The sequence below is a fragment of the Schistocerca nitens genome, chromosome 8 (genome assembly GCF_023898315.1).
Source record: "Schistocerca nitens isolate TAMUIC-IGC-003100 chromosome 8, iqSchNite1.1, whole genome shotgun sequence".
NCBI classification, from domain to species: Eukaryota; Metazoa; Arthropoda; class Insecta; order Orthoptera; family Acrididae; genus Schistocerca; species Schistocerca nitens.
In genome coordinates this window covers 507574881-507592150 of record NC_064621.1, presented here as the reverse complement: position 1 = coordinate 507592150, position 17270 = coordinate 507574881, and the positions used below count along the sequence as shown (strand labels likewise).

The 17270-nt window shown below is 46.2% G+C and overlaps 1 non-coding gene across 1 annotated transcript; it reads left to right on the top strand.

Annotated features, from left to right (window-relative positions):
- Nucleotides 1–11260: 11260 nt before the first annotated feature.
- Trnas-cga (transfer RNA serine (anticodon CGA)) lies at nt 11261–11335 on the top strand. Its single transcript has one exon. It is a non-coding gene; the product is annotated as a tRNA-Ser (tRNA).
- Nucleotides 11336–17270: the final 5935 nt, after the last annotated feature.

The following is a 17270-nucleotide window of genomic DNA, read 5'->3' as shown; positions in this document are numbered from 1 at the left end:
CATTGCTTTATAGGAACTGAGCCACCTAGATATCTGTTTCCGTTTGTTCTGAACGATTAACGACTCAGTAAGTCGTGCACAAGCCACGTGGTTAAATCGAGAGCGTGACGCGAGGAGGCCAGGCAGCTGTTTTCTGAGCTATAAGCTGGACTGGATTTCTCCTTGATATTCGTAACGGTCGCTCGATCATAGCGGGCGCCAGAGACAAGGTCACGCTCGCTGAGTCTCCCACGGGACTGGAACTGGACTGCCTCCTAAGGTTAGCGAGTGGCTGCCCAACCCTCTGACGTGCACTGATGAAATCCTAACTGTCTGTTTACTAACAGAATCAAATGATTCAAATGGCTCTGAGCACTATGGGACTTAACATCTGAGGTCATCAGTCCCATGGACTTAGAACTACTTAAATATAACTAACCTAAGTACATCGCACACATCCAAGCCCGCGGCAGGATTCGAACCCGCGACCGTAGCAGCAGCGCGGTCCCGGACTGAAGCACCTAGGACCGCTCGGCCACAGCGGCCGGCTACTAAAAGAAGAAAGTGAGAAAACTTCTGAAAGGGACTTTTAGGTGTGTAACTCTTTTTAAGAACCTATGGTGTTGTTGCGCCAGAATAGTAGATCTATGAAAGACAAGTCCCGTGACACAGCTCTGTTGTAGGTGTGACAAGATATTACGGAAAGATAGCTAAACTGATTATGGATATTTTTGCGCTCTTGCTGCGGCCGTTTGAATGGTGAGCCATCCTGTAGGTTACTTCGGTCAACACGCAAAACAGCACCGCCACTCTCAACGGCGTATTTTGCTCTTTGGAGGCGTAGGCTGAAGTGTCCTCGTCCTACCTCTGTCTTCATGGATCAGGCTTGTAGGAGTGTCACTGAAAGAAAAGAGAAGATTAGGGTTTAACATCCCGTCGACATCGAGGTCATTACAGACCGAACACAAGCTCCGATTGTTTCAAGGTTGGGGAAGGAAATCGTCCTCCCTCTTTCAAAGAACTATCCCGGCATTCGCCTCGAGTGGTCAGGGAGAACCTAAATCTGGATGGCCGGTAGCGGATTTGAACCGGTCTATGACTTTGCGTCTCAACCCGGTATCTTTACTTTTCGAGGAGTGCGTCGAGTAAACGTACAACCGGCAAGGCATTGCAAACGATCTTAACAACGACACAAAAATTTCCATATTCAATCTCTACTCTGTAATTTTTTCTCAAATTCACGAGTGTCATACTACTGTATTTTTGTCATAAATTCATGATACAGTCCATAGTTCGTAAGCTTCCCGGCAATGATACAATAGAACTTTGAAAATTATATTACCCATTATTACAGCAGGCCAAGTAACTTTTACTGAATGCTGCAGTACACTTGAAAGTGGCGCAGATACGTGACACTATTTTTCACCATAGTCACCAAGTCCATGTAACGACCATCTACCAATCGTTCAGTTCCTCGGCGATCAAATTCGCTTTTCAGTCAGAGAGCCATTCGACAACTGCTGTGTCAACGTTGAAATCGTTGAGAAATCTCTTTCCCCCAGATTTTCTTTCAACTTTACGAGTAGATTGACTGCACATTACTGTCTGTGGTCGATGTCGATGGTTTTCTGTTCTGAACAGCGTCACCCACGTCTGTGTGACCTTGATAGTGTTATTGGCACCATTTCACTAAGGTTGGAAACGCCATTCCATTTGGTCCTAAGTGCGCACAAGAATCTATTATGTCGCGAAGTTCAACTCTGGAATATGTTTCCAGTTGCGGCGCCATTTCAGTAACAAACTATAAAGCATCTGTTACCCGTATCGCAGCAAAACTGTCTGCAGAAAACCCAGGACGTGTACTCTTATCTGACGATTCACTACTCTTGATACGGGGTGGTACTAGCACAGGACGACATGCGTAACTTATGTTCTGAATTCTCTGTGTATATCAAGGATGACTCACGCAAAACTTGCACCTGTTTCACTTCGGAAATAGTTCAAAATAGTTAAATGAGGCTTTCGGCAAATGATGGCATCGAGAGGGGCACGAGTTTTATTGCATATTTAACCCAATTAACTCTTGAATGAATTAAAGTGATCAACAAACCATGTTTTTACAGTGGAACGATGCACTTTTTAAAACCATCCGAAAGCTCTTAAAAATACTATTACAATTATATAACGGTTGTTAATGCTGACATTGAAACTTTTCGCAAAAATATGCAATAAGTTAGTGAAAAATGTAAGACAATACGGATCACGGTGTAAACACCATCAAGTGGTGCTCTCATACCACGCTCCTTCATTATATCCAGGAAGCAGACAGGCCTACAGACAGACAGGATATCCTTTCTTTCAGGAGTGCTAGTTCTGCAAGGTTCGCAGGAGAGCTTCTGTAAAGTTTGGAAGGTAGGAGACGAGATACTGGCAGAAGTAAAGCTGTGAGTACCGGCCGTGAGTCGTGCTTCGGTAGCTCAGATGGTAGAGCACTTGCCCGCGAAAGGCAAAGGTCCCGAGTTCGAGTCTCAGTCGGGCACACAGTTTTAAACTGCCAGGAAAGTTTCAACATTTAAGGAGTTTATTACTACTATATTACATCCATTGGTAATAGAGCCACCTCCCAAAGATCAATAACGTAAATTGACAGATTGCAATTTAATCGTGCCGAAATCTGAACAAGAGCTCAACATGTATTTTAATTCATTACAACTCACAAATTTCATTCATTTTCCTTCCGCCAGGTCCATGTCCCACCCTCGTACCATGGAGCAGAAGAAAAAACATACATCTCACACGGTACACTGAGGTGAGAAAAGCCATGGGATACCTCCTAACATCGTGTCCGACCCGGGGTCGTGCAGCAGCTCGACGTGACATGCACTCACCAAGTCGCTGGGAGTGTCCTGAAGAAGTATGAAGGCATGTGCCGCTACAGCCCTCTCCATAATTTCGAAAGTGTTGTTGGTGCAGAAATTTGCACATGAACTGATCTGTCGATTACGTCCCATAAATTGTCGATGAGATTCATTCGTACGATCTGGGTGGTCGAACCATTCGCTCGAAATGTCCAGAATGTTGTTTAAACCAATTGTGAATAATTTTGGCCCAGTGACATGACACATTGTCATCCATAAGAATTCCATCGGGTTTTTGGAACATGAGGTCCATGAATGGCTGCAAATGATCTCCAAGTAGCTGAACATATAAGTTTCCAGTTAACTATCGGTTGAGTTGGCTCAGAGGACCCAGTCCGCTCCATGTAAACACAGCCCAGTCCATTATGGAGCCACCACCAGCTTGCATTGTGCATTGTTGACAGCTTGGTCCACCACTTCAGGGGTTCTGTGCCGCTCTCGAACTCTACCATCAGCTCTTATCAACTAAAATCGGGACCCGTCTGACAAGGTCACGTTTTTCCAGTTGTCTAACATCCAACCGATATGGTCACAAGCCCAGGATAGGCGCTGCAGACGACGTTGCGCTGTTAGCAGAGGCACTCGCGTCGGTCGTCTGCTGCCATATCCAGTTAACGCCACATTTCGTCGCACCGTCCTATCATATACGAGGGCAGTTCAATAAGTAATGCAACACATTTTTTTTCTCGGCCAATTTTGGTTGAAAAAACCGGAAATTTCTTGTGGAATATTTTCAAACATTCCCGCTTCGTCTCGTATAGTTTCATTGACTTCCGACAGGTGGCAGCGCTGTACGGAGCTGTTAAAATGGCGTCTGTAACGGATGTGCGTTGCAAACAACGGGCAGTGATCGAGTTTCTTTTGGCGGAAAACCAGGGCATCTCAGATATTCATAGGCGCTTGCAGAATGTCTAGATCTGGCAGTGGAGAAAAGCACGGTGAGTCGTTGGGCAAAGCGTGTGTCATCATCGCCGCAAGGTCAAGCAAGACTGTCTGACCTCCCGCGTGCGGGCCGGCCGTGCACAGCTGTGACTCCTGCAATGGCGGAGCGTGCGAACACACTCGTTCGAGATGATCGACGGATCACCATCAAACAACTCAGTGCTCAACTTGACATCTCTGTTGGTATTGCTGTCACAATTGTTCACCAGTTGGGATATTCAAAGGTTTGTTCCCGCTGGGTCCCTCGTTGTCTAACCGAACACCATAAAGAGCAAAGGAGAACCATCTGTGCGGAATTGCTTGCTCGTCATGTGGCTGAGGGTGACAATTTCTTGTCAAAGATTATTACAGGCGATGAAACATGGGTTCATCACTTCGAACCTGAAACAAAACGGCAATCAACGGAGTGGCGCCACACCCACTCCCCTACCAAGAAAAAGTTTAAAGCCATACCCTCAGCCGGTAAAGTCATGGTTACAGTCTTCTGGGACACTGAAGGGGTTATTCTGTTCGATGTCCTTCCCCATGGTCAAACGATCAACTCTGAAGTGTATTGTGCTACTCTTCAGAAATTGAAGAAACGACTTCAGCGTGTTCGTAGGCACAAAAATCTGAACGAACTTCTCCTTCTTCATGACAACGCAAGACCTCACACAAGTCTTCGCACCCGAGAGGAGCTCACAAAACTTCAGTGGACTGTTCTTCCTCATGCACCCTACAGCCCCGATCTCGCACCGTCGGATTTCCATATGTTTGGCCCAATGAAGGACGCAATCCGTGGGAGGCACTACGCGGATGATGTAGAAGTTATTGATGCAGTACGACGTTGGCTCCGACATCGACCAGTGGAATGGTACCGTGCAGGCATACAGGCCCTCATTTCAAGGTGGCGTAAGGCCGTAGCATTGAATGGAGATTACGTTGAAAAATAGTGTTGTGTAGCTAAAAGATTGGGGAATAACCTGGTGTATTTCAATGCTGAATAAAACAACCCCTGTTTCAGAAAAAAAAATGTGTTGCATTACTTATTGAACTGCCCTCGTACGTTCGTCGTCCGTCCCACATTGATTTCCGCGGTTATTTCACGCAACGCAATGTTGCTTGCCTGTTAGCATTAACAAATCAACGCAAAGGCCGCTGCTCTCGGTCGTTGAGTAAAGTCCGTCGGCCACTGCGTTGTCCGTGGTGAGAGGCAACATCTGAAATTTTGTATTCTCGGCATTGTCGATCTCGAAATATCAAATTCCCTAATGGAATGTCCCATGTATCTAGTTCTAACTGTGAGGGTCGTTGAATAAGTAATGCCCAACTTTTTTTTTTCTCAGAACATATTTACTGTCAAGAGTCAGAATTTGGTGCCAATATACATCAACATGTCTTGCCCATGTCCTGTTTTTCTACTTAGTCTCCATCACGTTACCGGACGTTGTGGCCGAGCGGTTCTAGACGCTCCACGTTGTGGAAGAGCATGTATTCCCTGCTGCTAAAAGCTCTTGTTCTGTCGGTGTAGCCATGTTTTCACTGACTGACTGACATTCTTGTCATCTTCGAAGTGTGTTCCCCGTGCAGAATCTTTATGCGGCCGAAAGAGATGGAAGTCTGAAGGTGCCAGGTCTGGACTGTAGGGTGGATGAGGAAATGATGTCCAACCCAATTTGGTGATGTGTTACTGAATTACCAGACTTGTGTGTAGGCATGCATTATCGTGTTGGAGCAAGATTTCTGCTGAATTATTGTCCGATTAAACACGTCGGAAAATGTTATTGAGTTTATTGAGAGTCTTCACGTATGTCTCTGAATTGATGGTTGCCCCTCTTGGCATCACCTCCGAGAGAAGGACGCTATCACAGTAACAGAAGACTGTCACCATGATTTTTCCAGCATTGGGGGTTGCCTTGAATTTCTTCCTTTGTGTTGAGTGAGTAAGATGCCAGTCCATGGACTGTCTCTTTGTTTCCGGCGTTAAGTGGTGCACCCCGCTTTCTTTCCCCGTAAGGATGTGACAGAAATGCCTGTCCGTTGGTCTCAGAACGCTCCAACAATTCAGATGAAATGGCCTTTCTTTGAATCTTGTGGTCCGCTATCAGCATTCAAGGGACCCATCGTCAGCATCTTTTTGAATATCCGAGAGTCTCGATCATTGCATACGCACCTCCAACGCTGACCGACAACTGTAAAGCCAATTGTCGTATTGTAATGCGCCGGTCGGCACGAATAATGGCGTCCTCACGATTCAGCATGTCTGGAGCAGTAGCTGTGACGGAACGTCCCTAGCGTGGCTGATCATGGAGCTCTGTTTCTGCATTTTCTGAGGCTATAACTTTCTTTACCCATCGCCCAACTGCACTCCTATCAATTGCAGCATCGCCATACACTGCACACAATCGTTTATGGATGTTCACCACTGTTTCCTTTTCTGTACTCAAAATTCAATAACAGCAAGGTGCTAGTAACGCAACTCGTATGTAGAATCCATTTTGACGCTGTACTACGGCTCTGGCATCGAGTTGTAGACTCTTGTGAGAAACTGGAATGTGGCGACACTTGTGAGAAATCCGGGATGCTAAGGGACCGGCACAGGGTGTGTCGCAAATGCTGCGCCACTACCTGCTCGTCCTCTACATGCTTGGTCTTGCGGTTCTAGGCGCTGCAGTCCGGAACCGCGGGACTGCTACGGTCGCAGGTTCGAATCCTGCCTCGGGCATGGATGTGTGTGATGTCCTTAGGTTAGTTAGATTTAAGTAGTTCTAAGTTCTAGGGGACTGATGACCTAACATGTTAAGTCCCATAGTGCTCAGAGCCATTTGAACCATTTGAACCTCTACATGCCGCCGCCGCTTGGTGTGACTGAGTGCTCGGCTTGTGCCGGCCCGGGCAGCTGCCGAGGGGCATTCACACCCCTCCAGTGCAGCCAGGTTACATTATTTCAGAATTTTTTTGGGCAAGGAAGTGTAGCCTTAGTCAAATTAGAAATCGGAGCTGATTTTGCCCCCACGATATCATGTCAACCATTAGTTGCAGCACAGTTATGCGTAAGACCTTTTTCATTGGAATTTTTGTTCTGATTGATCTTACATAGGGCATAATTTTCGAACCTCATACTTAACGATGTATTGTACAGAAACTATAGAAACCGAAAATGTTTTCCATCTTTCAACCCCTCGCCCGAAATTTGATATGATAGGAGCGGCAACCTTTTATCGTATATTAAGAGGAGCCAACTAAAGAATTTGATTCTCGGTAGAAAGTTTTTCTTTAATTATTTCGAAATAAACCTCAATTTTTCCGTACCACGCAGGGAAGTGTACTGAGGTCTAATGTGAGTCCTGCTAGCAATTAGCGTTAAGGAATGTAATTTATGTATTGAAACAAGATGTATTCATCGTCCACTCAAACAGAAACGGGTTTTAATATTCTCTACACAAAAATGCTGATTGTGATTGTTAGAAAAGCTATGACTTTTCAGACTTCATTAGTGAATCTTTTACAATATGCAAGAGACATTTAGCCGACTTTGTGTCGTTTCCATGGAACACCACGAGGAGGTAGTCTCTCTTCGTCCCGCATTATATTTATTTACAATATTTACAGGATGATTATTTATTTACAATTTTTACAATAGGGCTATCGGCGTGAACTGAACCCCTTTTCAATATTTACAAGTGTTGCTGCAGCTTCAGCCATTTCTCTTTCATTGTAATTTCTGTGCATAGGCCACGCAAGTAAGAAATGATTTTATATTGCCGTCAACTTGTAGTTTTGTAAGGGTCTTAGAAACTATCTCACCTGTCTTAATTGTGGACTTCTTTCTTCTTTTCCCAACTAGATTTAAAACTGCCCATGATATTCTGCGTCTTCTCTGAGAATTTTTACTAAGGAGTAAAAATTTGTATGAACCTTCGAAATTAATGTATTTATCCTCCGATTCCATCCTTCTGAAACATTGTTGGTGCGGTGACGCCTTCCTGCGCAGTTCCATACATATCTTGGCATGTGTTCATTATCCAACCATTGTTCAACAAAATAGTCGTAAAAATCCTGCAGTTTCTTATTATCTGGCGTGCTCTCCTGAATGCATAGCCACCCATCATCTAACATGTCCAGGGGAATGTGAGCCAAAGCGGAACACAAACGAATTTCTTCGTTTTCCTTGTAGGCAGCAACAAGGCCGTAATTCTGCACTTGCCTCCACAAGCACTGATTGAAATGGTAGTTGCAGCCATTAATCTTTGCATCAGGAAACAAATGTGTTACTGATTGGTTGATTGCAGCTTCAAAATCCATCATGATAGTTGTAGGATTCCATCCAGGTACGTTGCTCTCAACAGCTGTGAAAAAGCGTTCGTACGTTTCTCGCTTTTTATTGGGTAGCAAGGCGTACACGGTTGGAACTATGTTTGTTTCCTCCTCAGAACTAGAAATATCGGCATGAACAGTAAATAACTGTCCAAACTGCTTGCTGGAGCTTTCGAACTTTCCATTGCAGTCTGTTAAACAGAATTTTCCCCCTGTCGCTGGCGAACACCAATATCCTATCATTTAGTCCTCTATCGTCATCTGCAAGTAAAAATTTGCTCCCATCATTCATTAGCAAATGATGTTCTTGCAGAAATATTCCTGCAGCATCGGTCGGATCTTGTGTAGATCCCATGCTTTTTGCCTGATGCGTTGCAGCGATCGTTTTGCACTCCTGTGTGACGGCAGTGATGTGACGATGCAGTACTGAACTGCGGCGCGCTACCTGTTTGGTGTCCCTGTAGACCGCCCGCTACCTGTTCGGCCGGGTCTCCTCACAAATGTCGCTCCTCACAACTGTCGCTCCTCACAAGTGTCGCAACCCCTCTGCCATCTGCCAGAACGGTTCGAAACTTCACCGGCATAGAGAACAAACATCAAAGGTGAAGCACCAAGAAGGACGTTTGTCTAAGAATTTTAATGGCTTTTAAAAAATGTGGGGTATTACTTATTGAACGACCCTCGTACAATTCCGCATTCAAAGTCATTCCTGTCGTGCGGTAACAGTCATGCCGGAGACCTTTTCACATGACTCATCTGACAAGGGAACCTCCCCATCGCACCCCCCCTCAGATTTAGTTATAAGTCGGCACAGTGGATAGGCCTTGAAAAACTGAACACAGATCAATCGAGAAAACAGGAAGAAGTTGTGTGGAACTATGGAAAAAATAAACAAAATATACAAACTGTGTAGTCCATGCGTATGATATGCAACATAAAGGAGAGTGTAGGCTTAGTAGCGCTGTGGTCCCGTGGTTAGCGTGAGCAGCTGCGGCACGAGAGGTCCTTGGTTCAAGTCTTCCCTCGGATGAAAACTTTTACTTTCTTTATTTCGCAAAATTATGAGCTTTCCTTTCGTTCATTGACGTCTCTGTTCACTGTAATAAGTTTAGTGTCTGTGTTTTGCGACTGCACCGCAAAACCGTCCGATTAATAGACGAAAGGACGTGCCTCTCCAATGGGAACCGAGAACATTTGATCGCAAGGTCATAGGTCAACCGATTCCTCCACAGGAAAACATTTCTCATATATTCTATACGACACTGGTGACGGCATGTGCGTCACATGACAGGAATATGTTGTCGACCCACCTGACTTCTACACTTGGCGAATGGATAAAAAGATTCTTCTACCTTGCCCGATTTAGGTTTTCTTGTGGATGTGATAATCACTCCCAAAAAAGTGACGACAACATAAGAGTTTGTCACATAAACTGCAGCAAATGAATGTAACAGTTTCACAGTCGCACAGTTTTCCCTGTGCTCTGTCAAAACATGTGTTTTTAACGTTTTCATATTTTTCCTGCATATGTCCAAGCAAATCTGAACATGTCCTGGAATTCTGGAGAGCGAAGTTGATTATGTGTGAGTGCCTGAACTTTGATAATAGTCTGAAAATAAAAAATTAAACTTTTCACTCGAGGGGCGACTTGAACCAAGGACTTCTCGTTCCGCAGCTGCTCACGCTAACCGCGGGACCACGGCGCTACTAACCTTATGCTTTCCTTCATGTTGTCTATCTTCCACATGAACTACTCAGTTTGTATATTTTGCTTATTTTTTTATAGTTCCACACAACTTCTTCCTGTTTTCTCGATTGATCTGTGTTCAGTTTTACAAGGCCTATCCACTGTGCCAACGTATAACTAAATCTGAGGGGGGTGCGATGGGGAGGTTCCCTTGTGAGTACGAATGACAACTCCGCCCAATGCATCGCCATGTGGAGATGTGCATAGCGGTATCTCGTGATTTTTGTCAACTCAGTGTGTAGGACGTGTTGTGTCCGGCAGCCGCGGGCGCTCCCCGCGGACAAGGAGGCGTGACAAGGGGGGCGTGCTGGGAGCGGCGCGGCTGCCGACTGCCGTCTGCCGGCTCGCCGGCCGCTGACCCTGGCCGGGACGCGGCGCACGCCTTTCCCACACTTGGTATTCATATCTGAGCACCCGCCGCGCTGCGCCCCGCCACCGTGACACAAAAAATTATAGGCCGCGCCGCTGAAACGGCAACAACAGCAACAGCAACAGCGCAGCGCGAACAACAGCCGGCTGTCGGGCTGGTCCGGCATTCATTAGGCAGGCAGCGAGCCAGTCCTGCCGCGCCGCGCCGCGCCGCGCCGCTCTGGGTGGCCGCTGCGGGAGGCGCTGCAGAGGTGTCGCGCTGAATCACCGAGCGGCCGGCACACCTCACCTTACACCGCGCACTTCGGAAAAAAAGCCACTGCTTGACATAAAAGAGTGAAGCACCCAGCAGGTATGGTCTCGTGTCAATGTAAATTCGTTCGCGTACACACCACGGGCAGGCGTGTAAATGATTTAGACTTGGAATTCTCTGTGACCGATAGAACGGCCACAAGAGTGCACTAGTTTTGTTCGTGTTTAGTGTTGTTACCAGGCCTTTTACGGTATATGAGTGACATGAACAGGATCACATGTTGAGTGATCACTGATGTGTTATTCCACTCGACACTGTTGTGACCATAGAAAATTTTAAATTTTATTCTTGCTTTTGTGACCATAATAAGAGTCCAGGCTCCGTAGGCAAACTTCCAGCAGACATTAAGAAATAGTCCACCAGGACATAGGGACAAGATAAGCGGCGGAGGCTGCCAACTTTGGCTTGTTGATCAAATAACTTAGTGAAACTTCCTAGCAGATTAAAACTGTGTGCCTGACCGAGACTCGAACTCGGGACCTTAGCCTTTCTCGGGCAAGTGCTCTACACTCCGCTGTAGAGTGAAAATCTCATTCTGGAAACATCACCTAGGCTGTGGCTAAGCCATGTCTCCGCAATATCCTTTCCTTCAGGAGTACTAGTTCTGCAAGGTTCGCAGGAGAGCTTCTGTTAAGTTTGGAAGGTAGGAGACGAGGTAATGGTAGAAGTAAAGCTGTGAGGACGGGGCGTGAGTCGTGCTTGGATAGCTCAGTTGGTAGAGCACTTGCCCGCGAAAGGCAAAGGTCCCGAGTTCGAGTCTCGGTCCGGCACACAGTTTTAATCTGCCAGGAAGTTTCATATCAGCGCACACTCCGCTGTAGAGTGAAAAATTTCATTCTGGAAATAACTTAGTGTTTGACTTCCTGCCAGAGGAATCAGCATGAATCAAACTTGCGCAATGGAAGACGCAAACACCAGAGCGATAATACAGCAAGAGAGAGTGTCAGTCACGTGCGGAAAAGACTCATGTGGAACCAAATTAAGTTGTGTGCAGCTAGAAACGAAAGTGTCGTGTGGAACCGAAGGCATTCTTGAGCAAGCCGACCAATCAGAAACTAGAGTGTCGTGTGTAAACATAGGCATTCTTGTGCAATCCGATCATTTAGAAATGAATGGGTCGTGTGAAACAAATTAACTCGTGTGCACCCAAGTACATGAGAAACGAAATAAAAGGCCAGGCAGCGGAATAGCTAGAGGCAGAGATTCAGATGCAGATTCAGAGCCAGTGCCGGCAGTTTGGAGGTTCCGCAGCGAGACGCCAGCGGGACCGAGTAGGCCTTTAGCAGTCGATACAGCTGATAAAGACTTCAACTACGAGAAGACGACGATAGACTCTGGTGGACACTCAGGAACTGCAGGTCAAGCAGGATTTTTAGGGTTTCATTGGAATACTGTTGAACAGAGGCTATCAGTCTTTGTCTTAGTTACTTAGAGAGATTTCAGTGCCAACCAAAAACAAGTGATTGCTTTGTACTTGTTTCTTATATGTACCGGCAATTAGCTTTGAAGTAGCAAGTCTGAATAAATAGACTGAATCTTACTAAGGGGTTTATGGTCCAACACCTCACATAAGTATATGTGAGAATAAACTTGATAGAAACTAACCAACCTTTTCTGCCTATTGCAATTTTGTAATCTATTTTCAGGAAACTTATTTGCTTCAAACCAATGAGATTCTCTCCCTCTCGTCTCCGATATAAAGGTTGACAGCAATTATAACTAACCCATTGTCGTTAACGTCCCGATTGCGCTACGCAGTTCGCACTTACTTCATTCTGGTATAGTGAGGCTGTGCCAGGACGCGACAACACATCGGAATTAAACACACAACCAGTTTGTAGTTGCCATACACTTCTTTATTACAAACACATGCTGTTAATGAAACCAACAGGAACAACGATTACAATAAAGGCACCTGCCCTACAGAACCAGCAGCAGTACTCAGAACATTGATGCATTTAAGTGCGATAGACACAGATCTTTCAAAATTTACTCAACCAATCTTCACTAACTCAAACAATGTTCATAAAACCACCACTAATCAAATTTAACTGACATAACTGAATACTTCATGGCTTACATACAAACTGGGTTTCACATAACTCATATCCAGTTCTAAAACTGCTTCCAGCAACTAAGACATCTTCCATGGACTGATCTTAAGGAATTGTAACAAATTAAAAGTATTATCAGATTAATACACCCAACTAAGCTTCTCTTTAGAATTACTCACAGGAACGAGGTTGACATACATTTCATGGCCAGAATATATTAATAGCATATTAAATAGTCTTAAAATGCAGCCATTTCAACTTTCCGTTGAAAATTAATGATGGACGCGAGCAGACCGAAAGGTTCTACCAGATACAGGGATTCACGGACCAGAAGGCAAAGTCGAACTATACTGAACTTTGAGCTACAATTAAGATTCCAGCAAACCACAACGCTTCACCGGAAAGATGGATTTGCAGAACACTAACAACGTAACCATAGACACCGATCCCGGTCCTTAAATTTCCCTCTTCCACCGTGATACCCCGATCGGAGTTTGCTCGCATCGACCACTGACAATTATCTGAAACATAAACACATCAGCGGCAGACAACATTCTGGCGCATCAGATACACAAAACGTATCTGCCCAACTGGTTATAAATAAACCTTTAATTTTACACGGAACCAATGAACCCAAGCAGAACTAACCTACGTGACTACTTGCCCAGTACCGGCTCTTAAAATTTGATTAGCCAATTCTCTAGAACAAACAGGTAAGATTGAAACGTCCCCTTTTGAACAATTATACATGACTGTGCTTAAACTGACACAATATTTTTAGCGCAACGCAATTTGACTCTCAATAATCCCTACAAAAGAATGGCCCTGACTAACATTAACCTATACCTTTGACAAATCACTTACCTCACAAAAATCTTCGTTACTCGAACTACTGCAATACAGTGAGCGCCACTACTGCCAGCTAAATAAAAGATTCAAACTACGGAAGGCACTAACTACTGACAGGCATAGTTAGCAAATGAAAGATTTTAATAGAGAACGAACAATGTATTTACCTTAATAGTGTTGAAAACTCATGATATACATAGCAGGTCATGACATCCAGTCTTACAAATTTCAAAACTCTGCCATCTCTCTCCCCACATCCACCACTGCTGGCGGCTCACCTCCAACTGCGCAACGCTACGCGCTGTTAACATCCAGCTGCCCAACACTACAATGGCAGACAACAATGCAAACTAGCCACAGACTGCACACAGCACAGCCAGTGATTTTCATACATAGTGCTACGTGGCGTTACCAATAAGAAAACCTAAACAGCCTACTTACAAGATAACAAAATAAAAAAGGGAAATAGGGAAAATTATTTCGGCCCACTCTTGAACGTCAGGCACACGCTTGCGTACTACTTGGCATGACCTCTAGCTACGCATTAAGCACTGCTTCATGTCTATTTGTTGTGCGTAGCTAGCACTCCCTTAAATACCATCAACATATCAGGCAGCCAGACCAAATATAGTAACAAGTAACTGAAAGAATCAAGATAGTTTTCAGTAAACTCGGGTATTCAATTAACATGAACGTAACCTACCAAGGAACAATGCGACGACTCCAGTTCATTCACTTTGAATAACATGTAACAGACGCGCAGGAAATCTGTCCTTCAAATCTCAAGGAAATCCCAATCACCGTCGGCAGCGGATATGCATTCAAACGGCTAAACACGCCACAGCGGCTGCCCACGATTCTCCGTCGTACCGACTCGGCCACTCGCCAACGCCACATGTCACTGTCGCTGACACAGCTGATACCCGAACGCAAACCCCTGCAGAGCGCGCGCAAATGGTTCAAATGGCTCTGAGCACTATGGGACTTAACGTCTGAGGTCATCAGCCCCCTAGCACTTAGAACTACTTAAACCTAATTAACCTAAGGACATCACACACATCCAACCCCGAGGCAAGATTCGAACCTGCGACCGTAGCAGTTACGCGGTTCCAGACTGAAGCGCCTAGAACCGCACGGCCACAACGGCCGGCCGAGCGCGCGCACCGCAGTTAATTAGCAACCCTCCAAAGATGCGAAGAAGACTAGCAGGCATCGAAAATCGATCCACAACGATCAGGATGAAAACTGATGGAAACTGGCGCCAGCAGCGCACCATCTCAGTCACTATGAAGGTCATGGGGGCGCCATGAAGTTGTGTGAGACACTGTTATCAGCACCTAAAATTCCGTGAAGGGTGCCTCATTGCGGGTCTCCAATTGGCCGGATGGTCGAATCGTCTGTATGCACAATTTTGGGGCTTTCGGATATGATAGAGGTCCGATGTTGGACTGCATGGGAACGTGAGGGTAGGTATACCCGTCTTCAAGTTACCGGTCGACCGCGTCTGGCCATCACAAGGGAGGATCGCTGTTTTGTGCATCAGGCACATTGAAACTTCTTCACACTTGTACTTGCGATCCGAGAGCAACTAACGGACACCCAGTAACATAAAATGGGTCATCCTGCTCCGTCGATCCGAGAGTAGCAGCAGGCGCACTAAGGAATTATCCTCATATGCGTAAGTTGTCGCTAACACAAACGGCTGCGTTTGGAGTAGTGTCGTAACCGGGAAGCACGGACGACTGATGAATGGCATCGCGTTGCATTCAGCGATGAAATGCGGTTCTGCACCACCCCGGCTTATCATCGTCGGCGAGTATATCGTGACCTAGGCAGAGGTCCCACTCTCCCAATCTACATCTACAGCTAGATGGATACTCTGCAAATCACATTTAAGTGCCTGGCAGAGGATTCATCGAACCACCTTCACGATTCTCTATTATTCCAATCTCGTGTAGCGCGCGGAAAGAACGAACACCTATGTCTTTCCGTACGAGCTCAGATTTCCCTTATTTTATAGTGGTGATCGTTTCTCCCTATGTAGGTCAGTGTCAACAAAATATTTTCGCATTCGGAGGCGAAAATTGGTGATTGGAATTTGCGTCACAACGAAAGAAGCCTTTCTTTTAATTATGTCCAGCCCAAATCCTGTATCGTTTCTGTGACACTCTCTCCCATATTTCGCGATAATGCAAAACGTGCTGCCCTTCTTTGAACTTTTTCGATGTACTCCGTCAGTCCTATCTGGTAAGAATCCCACACCGCGCAGCAGTATTCTAAAAGAGGACGGCAAGCGTAGTGTAGGCAGTCTCTTTAGTAGATCTGCTACATTTTCTAAGCGTCCTGTCAATAAAACGTGGTCTTTGGTTAGCCTTCACCACAACATTTTCTATGTGTTCTTTCCAATTTAAGTTGTTCGTAAATGTAATTCCTAGGTATATTGTTGAATTTACAGCCTTCAGATTAGACTGATTTATCGTGTAACCGAAGTTTAACGAATTCCTTGTAGCACTCACGTGGATGACCTCACACTTTTCGTTATTTAGGATCAACTGCCAATTTTCCCACCATTCAGATATCTTTTCTAAATCGTTTTGCAATTTGTTTTCATCTTCTGATGACTTTATTAGACAATAAACGACAGCGTCATCTGCAAACAACCTATGACGGCTGCTCAGATTGTCTCCTAAACCGTTTATATACACTCCTGGAAATGGAAAAAAGAACACATTGACCCTGGTGTGTCAGACCCACCATACTTGCTCCGGACACTGCGAGAGGGCTGTACAAGCAATGATCACACGCACGGCACAGCGGACACACCAGGAACCGCGGTGTTGGCCGTCGAATGGCGCTAGCTGCGCAGCATTTGTGCACCGCCGCCGTCAGTGTCAGCCAGTTTGCCGTGGCATACGGAGCTCCATCGCAGTCATTAACACTGGTAGCATGCCGCGACAGCGTGGACGTGAACCGTATGTGCAGTTGACGGACTTTGAGCGAGGGCATATAGTGGGCATGCGGGAGGCCGGGTGGACGTACCGCCGAATTGCTCAACACGTGGGGCGTGAGGTCTCCACAGTACATCGATGTTGTCGCCAGTGGTCGGCGGAAGGTGCACGTGCCCGTCGACCTGGGACCGGACCGCAGCGACGCACGGATGCACGCCAAGACCGTAGGATCCTACGCAGTGCCGTAGGGGACCACACCGCCACTTCCCAGCAAATTAGGGACACTGTTGCTCCTGGGGTATCGGCGAGGACCATTCGCAACCGTCTCCATGAAGCTGGGCTACGGTCCTGTACACCGTTAGGCCGTCTTCCGCTCACGCCCCAACATCGTGCAGCCCGCCTCCAGTGGTGTCGCGACAGGCGTGAATGGAGGGACGAATGTAGACGTGTCGTCTTCAGCGATGAGAGTCGCTTCTGCCTTGGTGCAATGATGGTCGTATGCGTGTTTGGCGCCGTGCAGGTGAGCGCCACAATCAGGACTGCATACGACCGAGGCACACAGGGCCAACACCCGGCATCATGGTGTGGGGAGCGATCTCCTACACTGGCCGTACACCACTGGTGATCGTCGAGGGGACACTGAATAGTGCACGGTACATCCAAACCGTCATCGAACCCATCGTTCTACCATTCCTAGACCGGCAAGGGAACTTGCTGTTCCAACAGGACAATGCACGTCCGCATGTATCCCGTGCCACCCAACGTGCTCTAGAAGGTGTAAGTCAACTACCCTGGCCAGCAAGATCTCCGGATCTGTCCCCCATTGAGCATGTTTGGGACTGGATGAAGCGTCGT